Genomic DNA, 11,413 nt, shown 5'->3' on the forward strand with positions numbered 1-11,413 from the left:
GCTTGGAGGACAAGTATGGTAAAGACAGTAAAGCGGTGGTTATTTCTCAGTGATTTTTTTTTTTCTTTTTATCAAATAAATAAATATTTTATATCTAAAATACTTATCTACATTTACATTATCTTCAGACCACTTAAACTTTAGTGTATTGTTATATCTATTACCGAGATTTGTTTTAATTTTTTTAGGAGTGACAGTTCATGCTCTTTCCACTAACCACTCCACTTTTCCATGACGTTCAGCTACTGTAACAAAGTATAATAAACAATGACGTATTAAAGGATTCTCTTTCTTGCAAGATAAAATGATGTTAGGCACAGATTACCCATTTCCACTGGGGGAACGGGAGCCATTAATTGAATCCATGGATGAGTTTGATAGTTCACTAAAGGTAAGATAAACCGCTATCCATCTATCCATGTCTGTCTGTCTGTCCGTCCATCCGTCCGTGTTAAACAGTTGTCATAAAGCCCTCATTTATTTTCTGGAAAGAAAAAATGTATATAATAAATAGTTAACAATTTTTTTTTTTTTTTACTTATTAGTATTATTATTAGCATTTCCCTTGATATCGTCGCCTCACACTCCATCCCACTAGGTGGCAGAATATGCACCAAAAGCTGGTTTGCCAACCACCATAAAACCTCAAAATAAGAAAGTAAACTACAGTTCCCAGCAGAAACTTGTGAGACGTACGTCAAAGACTTTACGTCGCGTGCACGTGACTTATGTGAAAATACGTGACCGTCGTTCTCTGTTCGTCTGCTGGACGGTAATGGCGGCGTGCCGGGGTTCATCGTCCAAATGGTTTTTTACCCGGGAACAGCTCGAAAACACCCCGTCCCGCCGCTGCGGAATGGAGCCGGACAGAGAGCTGTCTTATCGACAGCAAGCCGCGAATCTTATTCAGGACATGGGCCAGAGACTAAATGTGTATCCTTTAGACGCGCTGATCAACAGCATCGGGCCCGTTTCTGTATCTCGCAGTGACTGGTTATGTTGCCTTCACATCGATAATATCTATCATTTATTTTGTAACTTACCACGAATATCTGTAATAACTGAACGCGACTGAAATTATTTGAGGTTGTTAATTAAACACCCTTATGGTAGTAGAGCGCATTTAGTCTAGGACAGGCGCTCGCTGATTAATGTTAATGTTGTACAAGTGTTTAAAGTACGATTTGTATATTTACAATTTGTATATTTATATAATATATATGTAGCATAATAATGAGCTAGTTGTACCTTGAATTTATGTTGTTTATGTTCAAGTAGCTCAGGCGTGTGAGAGCACGCAGCTCACGCGCATTTGTGATGTCAGGGGCACGCGAGCAGGCCGGTTACCGTAAAAATTAAATCCGCTCTGCACTACTAAACCATGTCAAGGTATGATTTATGTAAACATTTTGACGTTTGTTTAAAAATATTAATATTGGTATTTCTGGCAAATTGTATCGGTACGAAATGCGAATACGTAAAGTGTTCGTAATACGTACGGATACGTAATACGTTCAGTCAGTTAATGGCTGAAGTTACGTAACTACGTTTTCCTTAACCCTTAACATCAGTTCTCAACTCACAATAAATACTGCCATTGTTTACATGCACAGATTTTATATGAACCACTCTTTCACCAAATTCCACAGAAATGTAAGTGTTTCCATCCACACTGCTTGCATCTATTACATATACCCTTCTCAACCATATGAATATTCATGAGCCTGTGCTTCCCCTGGAGTGTGAGAATGGTCTTTCGGTGCAACCGTTACTGCGGTTTCCAAAACGAAAATGAAATAGATGCGTTATAGGACTCTGTTAACCACCGCAATAAACCGGAGAACAAAATGCATTGGTTCTATGTGAATAAAAGCCTAAATGAAATCTGTTTATTTAAAGCAATTGTGTCTCTTCAGAAGACTAAACTGCAGAAATAGGCTCATTTTTAATAATCATTTTATGAACTTTAAGAAATCTTTCAGGCTAAGTTAAAAATATCTTCATTTGTGTTTTGAAGAAGAATTAAAGTCTAATGGGTTTGGAACATCATAAGAGTAAATGATGACAGCATTTTCATTTTAAGCTAAATAACTGTTTAAAATATGCTTACATCTTTTGACATGACCATGATATTTTTTTCCTTTCCTCTCCAGACCATCTCCCCAACGACATTATTTCTGGCTGCAAAAGTTGAAGAGCAACCACGGAAACTCGAACATGTCATTAAAGTAGCGCATGCGTGTTTAAACCCCCAGGAACCTCCACTGGATACAAAGAGTAATGTAAGTCCTTAGTATTATTATTGTTTTGTTATTTCTTCTTCAATTTCCTCAACCTTTTCATCACACTGGGTAATTTCAGCTACACTTGCATCCATAAGAGTGTTTCGCTCCTGTCACTACAGAATCAGTCGTCTCACTAGTCAACTCCAAACAACTTGACTTTGATTAGTTTCAACAGTTTTTAAAAATCTTGTCCTCTTTTATCATGTCTGTCACACACAGTGATTGCAAGTTTATTTCATCCCCCAAAAAATTAAAATAAAATGTCATCATTAACTCAACCTCTTGGGTTCCAAACCCATAGGATTTTTGTTCGTTCAAAACACAAAATATGTTTATTTAAATGACAGATTTTTTTTTTTTTGCCTCTATTTCAAGTATTCACCTAAAACTTTGACACTTCAAAAAGTTGATAGAGTGAGCATAAATCCATATGAATCAAATGATTTAATCCAAGTCTCGGACATGATCATATAAATGTGAATAAATTTCATTTTAGCTGTTGTGCACATATAAGCGTTAATCGGTTAAAGGAAGCTCAAACATGCATGATCTACCAATGAATGAGGTTTGATCTTGTGTGTCATGCAAGTTCCCCTGACCATATTTGAAAGTTTTTAATGAATTAACTTTCACTTGAGGGACAGAGATCCATTTCAAGAAATCGAGAAATATTGATCTACATTTGTTCTGAAGATAAACTAATCTTTTATGGCTCTGGAACAACATGCGGATGAGTAAATGATGATGGAGTTTTAATTTTTGAGCAAACTATTCCTCTAAGAATGACAGTGGGGAGACAGATTATATAAATGCCTCTGCTATTTCTTTCCCGTTCATGTGAATCTCACAGAACCCTTGACTCCCTTCGATTCCCAGGCAACACTGTAAATGAGGCTTACAAGTGAAAATAGACTAGTGAGACACTGACATTAGACATCCAGCATGTCAGTGCTGGGACAGAAATCTCTCGTGAATGAGAAAAATTGTCTTGAAAAAGACAAAATAGAAAATAATTGTGTGGCAAACAATTAATGTTGCCTGTAATTGGAAGAGTGCAGAGAATTCAGTTTATGGGTTGAAGATACAGAAAGACACATTACAAGCCTCATGTAATGATTGTCTATTGAACTTCAGGCATACCTCCAGCAAGCTCAAGAGCTGGTGATACTTGAAACCATAGTGCTGCAGACTTTAGGTAAGTCTATGAAAGGAGGTTTCTCTCAACTGAATATTAGAGTGGACATAGAAGACTTGCTGACAGTGGGTCACTTTTTAGAGAAAAAGCAAAAGTTGTATCATCATCACTAAATTATGATTTTGAATGTTGTTGCAAAGAAACCAAATTGGTCTAACTAATGCATGGTTATCTTTCATGATCCACAGGTGTTGATATCAGTGTGATTCAGCTTTGAATGAAATTCATGTGCTTTATATTGCAGGCTTTGAAATAACAATTGAACATCCACACACTGATGTAGTGAAATGTTCCCAGCTAGTGCGAGGTATAGATTTTCCTTCATATGCTCTCTGCAACCAACTTTAGATATAAAACAGTGCTTAATGTTTGAATCAAACTATTGGCTTTTGAATTATGGCTAAGCATGGAGTTCAGGGAGAGGTAAACCTCACTGTATTGAGGGTAAATGTGTCTTATTCTTACTTGCATGTATAGTTTGACTTACACTCATTCTTTTGCCATTCTCTCTCCCTCTCTGTTTACTTTCACAGCAAGCAAGGATCTGGCACAGACTTCCTATTTCATGGCTACCAACAGGTTGTTATCCAGAACCTCATTTGTTGCACTGTGACTGCACACTATAGCTTCCTTTACTGCAGGTTACCCTACCAGTGTCCAACGCCCTCCTTGCACCGGTGGCTACTGGGACGCCCCCCCTCTCTCAAACATGCCCTCAGAGCAGGGTGGGGAGGGGTTCGGTGGCACCGGCCCCGGTTGCAGTGCGGTGTATTGTACGGGGGATCATTGTTGGCACAGAGGGGTTGAATGCACAATGTGAAGTGTAGTGGTGCTCTTGAACCTCACGTTTTGCTCGGTTACAGAAGTGCATTTGTCTAAAAAAGACGCTTTGGTAGCCTGAATAGCAGCTAAAGATTACACAGATGTAAACATTACATAGAAGTCCTCACGGTAAGTACCCAGACCCCTTTGTTTTTTCCTATGATTTTGTTATTCTCAAAGTGATAATTGAACCTTTCTTTTGGTATTTCGTATTCAGACTATTTAGAAGTTGTTGTTTTTTTTTTTTTTAATGCCTGAATTGATTTTGAGATAGACATTTGTTGTGGTTCCGTTGTGATATACCTTGTTTATTGCAAATTAACCCATTAAGGACCTGTTTGGTTTTCTTATTTTTAAAATGTATTTTTATACCAATTATAATCTTGAAAAATTGTTTGTATCAGGTGTGTAACAAAAGGTCCTTAAAGGGTGTAGTCGTCATTAATTTAATCAATAGAATTTTTTGTTGTTGTTGTTTGTGTTTGTCCCTTATTGTGTAGTTATTTTTAAATCAGGTTAGCTGTCATTAGTGTTTGCCCCCTTGTTTGAATAGGGATACTTCAGCATTGTATACGATGTCTGAACATGGGACTAGAGCGGCATATGCTCAACACATGGTCTGCGTATTATATGGCCATCAAGGTTTTTTTTTTTTTTTTTTTTTTTTTAAGTAGAGGCTGCTTTTCTTTTAGATCCTGATCGCCTATTGCTAATGCAGCTTATGAATGTTGCAGTTATTATTTGTTTGTCTTTGTTGCATTAGGATTTATAGTCTCCTCTCGCCCCATGTCCAAACATTGATTCTGTTCTGTAGCACAGGGTTACCATCCAGCTTTGACTGAGGCTTTGGTTTAATGCTATTTGTCTCAAATGTCAGTACAACACTACTATGTTCAATGTAAGATTGTTAGCATATTTCTTCAGGGACTAATGATGTAGTTCTTATGCATTCCCTTTTTCCCCATAGTAGAACAAGTAACTACCTTCACATACTTCAAATAGTAACATTGTTTTTTTTTAAGATGTAGACAAGTTTACAGAGATTAAAGAACAAGCTCTTGATGAGGCCAAACAGACAGTCCTGCTTTGTTTTTATTATGTGGGCTGCGATTCTTATGTGGTAAATATGGATGGTAACCATATGCTTGTTTGCTTTATAGTTCCATATGATTGTTGAATGCAGGCTTTTTATGGCTGTTATTGAATGTACAGTAATATGTCAATAGTATCAAATTCATCCTTGATTATGAGTAACAAACCTTTTTTTTTTTTTTTTTGCTTGCACAGATTTTTTTTTTCACAAAGTAAAACTCATTTTATAGAATGTTTTTATGCTTTCTACTGCTATTCTAAATTTAAAGGGGTCATATGACGTTGCTAAAAATAAATAAGTGATTGTGTATTTGGTGAAATGGAATGTGTTTATGCAGTTAAAGATCAATTTATCATTATTTTCTACGTACTGCCATACCTTTCTGAAACGCATTGATTTGTACAAATCTCATCGTTCTGAAAATCGAGGTGGATGCTAATTTTCCTGCTATGCAGTACGTTGTGATTGGCCGAATACCTTAAGCATGTGACAGAAATGTTACGTCCCTTTCCATACTGTGATGCCGTGTGTCCCAGTGCTATGAGACAAATCCAATAAAACCCAATGCAAATGAGGTATTTGTTATAACAAGTGGGTACATAATTACTGATTACATAATGATTTATTAATGTCTTTTTATGCATTGCATCGTGCCACGTAAACATAAAACTATGCCTACATTTGTGATCTCAGAAATGACAAACAAGCGCTACCCTCAACTGCTCAAAACTTGTGTTTGAATCGGCAGAGGCATATCTTTTAAATATGAAAATATACTTACAGGCTATGAGTCAGTATTATTTGTCAAAACACTGCCATTGTAGGCTACTGGTTCAGAAAACCAGTCCCTCCAGAAAAACGCGATTATGCGATCGCATGATTTAATGCATAAACAGCCAAGGGCCGCATATTTATGCGGGGGTCGCATTTTTTCAAATTTCGCCGCATAAATTGACGATTTCAGGAAGCAAAATATGCGGAGGTAGCATGATTTCATAATAATAATAATTTTCGTTGCAAAAAAGTCACATATATCTTAGCAGAAAGTTGAAAAATGTTGCGTTTACGTCACACAGGTAAATCGCCATTATTTTCCAATGGGAACCTTATGAAGTGACGTAATTGCGCGACGTGAACATCATCTGTGAAGCCCGCGGTGAAACCAGGGTGAAGCACGCAAATCATTCTCATCTGCCAACAAAAATAAGCGCAAAAGACCGCGCAGAGCAGTTACCCGGTGTGTTACATGACATTGGGGGCAAATTATTTTGAGAGAGGGATGAGGATGGCGAATGATCAGTCCCTCCAGAAAAACGCGATTATGCGATCGCCTGATTTAATGCATAATCAGCCAAAGGCCACATATACGGGGTCACATTTTTTCAAATACGCTGCTCTTTTGCCGCATAAATTGCCGATTTCAGGAAGCAAAATATGCGGTGCTAGCATGATTTCATAATCCCTGTATTTTGGTTGCAAAAAAATCACATATATATTAGCAGAAAGTTGATAAATGTTGCGTTTACTTCACACAAGTAAAGCGCCATTTTCCCCCTATTGCCATGGGAACCTTATGAAGTGACGTAATTACGTGATGTGAACATCATCTGCAAACCCTGCGGTGAAACCAGGGTGAAACTTGAAGCTCGCAAATCATTCTTATTTGCCAACAAAAATAAGCACAAAAAAACGCGCGAAGCAGTTTCCCGATTTGTTACATGACAGTGGAGCCAAATTATATTGCGAGAACTTGCGAAAACTGCGGTTTGATGAAATAGAGAAAAAAAAGGTGATTCCCCCACACCCCCTTCTCACTAGGCTACTAACACTGTTGTAGTTTCATTCAGAAGTTTACAGTTGTAAGATTGCACTTTTTTGTTACAGAACAGTACCCAAAAACTTAGTTGTAATTATATTAGTAGTATGTAAAATTTACGTTGCAGTAAGAGATTGCAACTTAAATATTCTGTGATTTAGTATGCCCGCTTATCATAGGAAGTAATAAGAAATTACTCTTTACATTAAGGTAGTAGCCTAGTGAGAAAAGGGTGATGGGGACCTTTTTTTCTCTTTTTCATCAAACCGCAGTTTTTGCAAGTTCACGCAATTTCATCGCATAAAATTGCAAAAATATCCCGCATATTCCATCGCATTTTTTAAGAAAACGTGCCACATAATCACAAATAAAAACCGCGTTTTTCTGGAGGGACTGGAAAACAGCTGCACACATCTGAATATTTGGCTTGAGCCGTTCTGGAACAGTTTTGCAAATACAACTTGACCACTAATTTGTAGTTTGTGTCCTCTTTTGGAAGAGCAAACAAAGTAGCTTCACTTTCACAATGAAACACACATAGCGTCTCCACAACATGGGGGCGGCGACAACAGCGAGGATAAAATGTATGCCTTTTTTCTTTGCGTGAACATTTGGGTGGTGTTATGCAAATCTTCCCACAAAGTGACGTAGACATGTGGAGGCATGTTTAAATTAGGTGTTTTAGGAGGCTGTGAATGAGTCTTAACTTTTTTAAAGAATATATCTTTGGTTTAGAGACTTAAGTCTTTGCAACTTTAGGGATTTTATCTATGCACAAATGGCTTGTAACACTCCAAAGAGAAAGGAAAACATGATATCGCATCATATGACCCCTTTAAAATATAGGGATGATGCAATTGATCAGCTACTGATCAGAATTGGCTGATTACACTCCAACATTAGGCCTTATAGACCATTTCCTCTTATGCCAATCTGTGTATCTTTACATGGATAACTTTAGTGTCCTGCTTTTTAAGGTTAATAAAAATATTGATTGGCGCTTCCCTTCTATTGTTGGCTTTTGCTCTTTATCTTGTACCCATTGTAAACTACTGAGCATGACCTGTACATTTTTAAGGAAAATACACTTTTTTTTTGTAATGTCTAAATTGCAAAATGTTAATAAATCACATGGTGCTAAATAAAGTAGTTTCTGAACTGTGCAGGTACATTTTTGAATTGTTACTCACAACTGGGAAATATATTAGTGGCTTCAGTGCTTCCATAATAGCATTCTCTAGATCAGTGTTTCTGAAACCTGTCCTGGAGCCCCCCCCCCTGCCCTGCACTTTTGTGTGTCTCCCTCATCTAACACGCCTGATTCCACTCATTAGTAGAGACTGCAAAAACTAAATTGGGTGTGTCTGATTAGGGAGACATACAAAATGTGCAAGGTGAGGGTTTCCTCCAGGACAGGTTTGGGAAGCACTGCTCTAGATGTTCACCAGTGCCTTCTATCTGCTTAGTGACTGATCGTTTTGTGCTCTTTCTTTTTTGTCTCTTTTCTTTCTCCATAATGTCCTGCTCTTGCAGTCTGCACCTCACCACCTTCTGCTTGCAGTACAAGCCCACAGTCATCGCCTGCGTCTGCATTCACCTGGCCTGCAAGTGGTCCAACTGGGAGATCCCTGTTTCCACCGATGGCAAGCACTGGTGGGAGTATGTGGACAGCTCAGTTACACTTGAACTGCTTGATGGTAAATGGATATTCCTGTACATTATAATGTTAGTCTCATTTTGTGCTATTTGCTTGTCACCCATGATTTATATTCATTCAAATTTTGTTGTAGAACTGACCCATGAGTTTCTGCAAATATTAGAGAAGACACCTAGCAGGTTAAAGAGGATTCGTAACTGGAGGGTAAGTGATTAGATAAGTAAAGCAATTGGTTTCTTTACATTGGTTAATTTGGATAACACAGTTGTCGATGTTTATTTCTAGGCTACACAAGCTGCTAAGAAGCCCAAATCAGATGGTCAAGCCTCAGACAGTGGCTCTTTAGCGGGACCGTCATTAACCCAGGACATGGCCTTGATGGATGCCCTTCCCGGAGTTTCTAGAAATACAGCATTCTCCAAAGCCTCAACATCTTTCCCAGTGACCCTGCCAAGCAACTCAAGCAGCAGTCTTTCTCTTGATTCCATTGCCAACATGCAAGGAACCTCATACACTTACACCGCCCCCAGTGACTGGCCTCAGGACCAAGTGCACTCAGACCAGTATTCTGTCAAAGAGCTTCCCCCACACAGTTCTATGCATCCACACCGGCCTGATAAAAGTGCAGAGTTCAACCCTGCCAAACACGAACACAAGGCCAGCGGTGGGGTGAAGCACCAGGCCACGGCCCATCCTCCACCTGCAGCACCCACACAGAAAATGTCTCTGGACAAGTACAGGGAGAAACACGCTGCTGAGCTGGCTGTGCTGAAACGCAGGCAAGAGCAGCAGAACGTGGAGACGGAGGTCTATGTTGCTCAGACAGATCACCGCAAGCACCTGCCCCAACTGTCTCACGGGCAGCAGGGAGCAGGAGCCACCCACTGCCTCGCCCCTGAAGATGAAGCTGCCAGTCTCTGGGCAGGACAAGCGCGAAAAAGGGAGCTCTTTAAAACTGCGTCTTCCGGTACCTTCCCAGAGTGAGAAGGGGGGATCAAGTAAGGAGGAGCTAAAAATGAAAATAAAGGTCTCCTCTGAGCGGCACAGCTCCTCAGATGAGGGTGCTGCAAAGAGCAAACATTCCAGCCCGCTTGTGATCAAGGAGAAACACAGAGACCACTCAGCCCATCGTCACCATCACAAACACGGCCACTCGCACACACATAGTGGCAACGGCAGGAGCAGCCTTGAGGCACCCGCATCTGGTTCGGCCCTTCGGAGCCCAGTAGGTTCTGGCGGCGATGACACAAGCTCAGCTTCCAGTTCCTCACGCAAGAGAGTTAACCCCGAAGCCAGCCACAATCACCACTCCAAAAAGAACAAAAGCTCCAAAGGCAGTGCAGGTAGTTCCTCTCATTGTTCCTCTGTTCAGCAGTGTGTGTCTTCTCACAGCTCTGTTCTTAACCTTCCCTTCCCCCTCCCCCTGTCACATACCAGGTGGGCTACGAACATCTCAGCACCCTAGTGAAACTGGACAGGAAACCAGTGGAGAGCCATGGCCCTGAGGGCGCCGGCCTAGCTAATGGCCATCACACAGACAACAAAGATACTTTTGACACGCTTGAGTCGCTGTTAAGTGCCCAAGGAATGGACTCTTGAACGATAGGAAAGAAAATAAAATATAAAAGAAAATCAAGCATAGATTTCATTATTAGGAAGAGGAAAAAACAGGAATGTGAAGATTAAGAGAAAGGAAATAAAAATGCTTCCCGATCTTCTGGCAGTTCGGTTCAGTCTCGCCATCTCTGAGTAACTGCTGCTTTCCTCAGTATTCCCTCACGAGCAGTCTGTATGAATGCGTGAGCCAGTATATGAATGTCAGGGCCATTATAGTAAAATGAAAAAAAAAAAACCTTATCATGATAAAAGCGTAACGAGTGATGAAAGTTTTTGCCACAAGAAAATTTATAAGACTGAAAGCACCCTCTAAAATGACTGACGCTTCTCTCGTTTGTTAAACAAAGTTAGTAGAAGGAATGCAGAATCAAGATTTAAGTTCCTTAGTTCCTTGAATGTTTATTTGTTTCCTTTTCCCTCATCTGATACCTTCTATGTGAGCTGCATGTTAATAATGAAAGGGATGAGATAGTTGTTTACTGATTGTGAAGAAAAATTTACATACATTCTCGTATGTTAAAAGCTGTACCATAACTTCTCAGGTTTGGAGCTGCTTGTAAAAAAAATATATATATATATATATATATTGGGGTAGGGGGGGTTTTGTGACTCAGTGTTAGAATTTATCACGTTGGCAATTCTAGCGCTGCCTTCCAGTGATGTGCTCTAGAACTGGTGTTCCATGTTGCTATCAGGAGAGGGTAAACTAGCAGGCAATCCACAACCTGCCAATTACCTGGCATGTTGTCAGGGGCCATGCAATTTGTACCTTTTTTGAACGTCAAGATGACCTTAAGCTGGATGCCAAAGGCTGTGCCTCAAAAAGTATAGTTCTATGAAGTTTACATAACCTTCGCTGTGAAGTGCATTTTATATATTTCTTGGCTTGAAGCAGTAGCCTTTAATAAATTACCAGAAACATACGTGA

At 39.5% G+C, this 11,413-nt stretch overlaps 1 pseudogene; it reads left to right on the plus strand.

Annotated features, from left to right (window-relative positions):
* Nucleotides 1–720: 720 nt before the first annotated feature.
* LOC113108574 (cyclin-T2-like) lies at nucleotides 721–11,400 on the plus strand (annotated as a pseudogene).
* The last annotated feature ends 13 nt before the right edge of the window (nucleotides 11,401–11,413 follow it).

The sequence above is a fragment of the Carassius auratus genome, chromosome 9 (assembly GCF_003368295.1).
Source record: "Carassius auratus strain Wakin chromosome 9, ASM336829v1, whole genome shotgun sequence".
NCBI classification, from domain to species: Eukaryota; Metazoa; Chordata; class Actinopteri; order Cypriniformes; family Cyprinidae; genus Carassius; species Carassius auratus.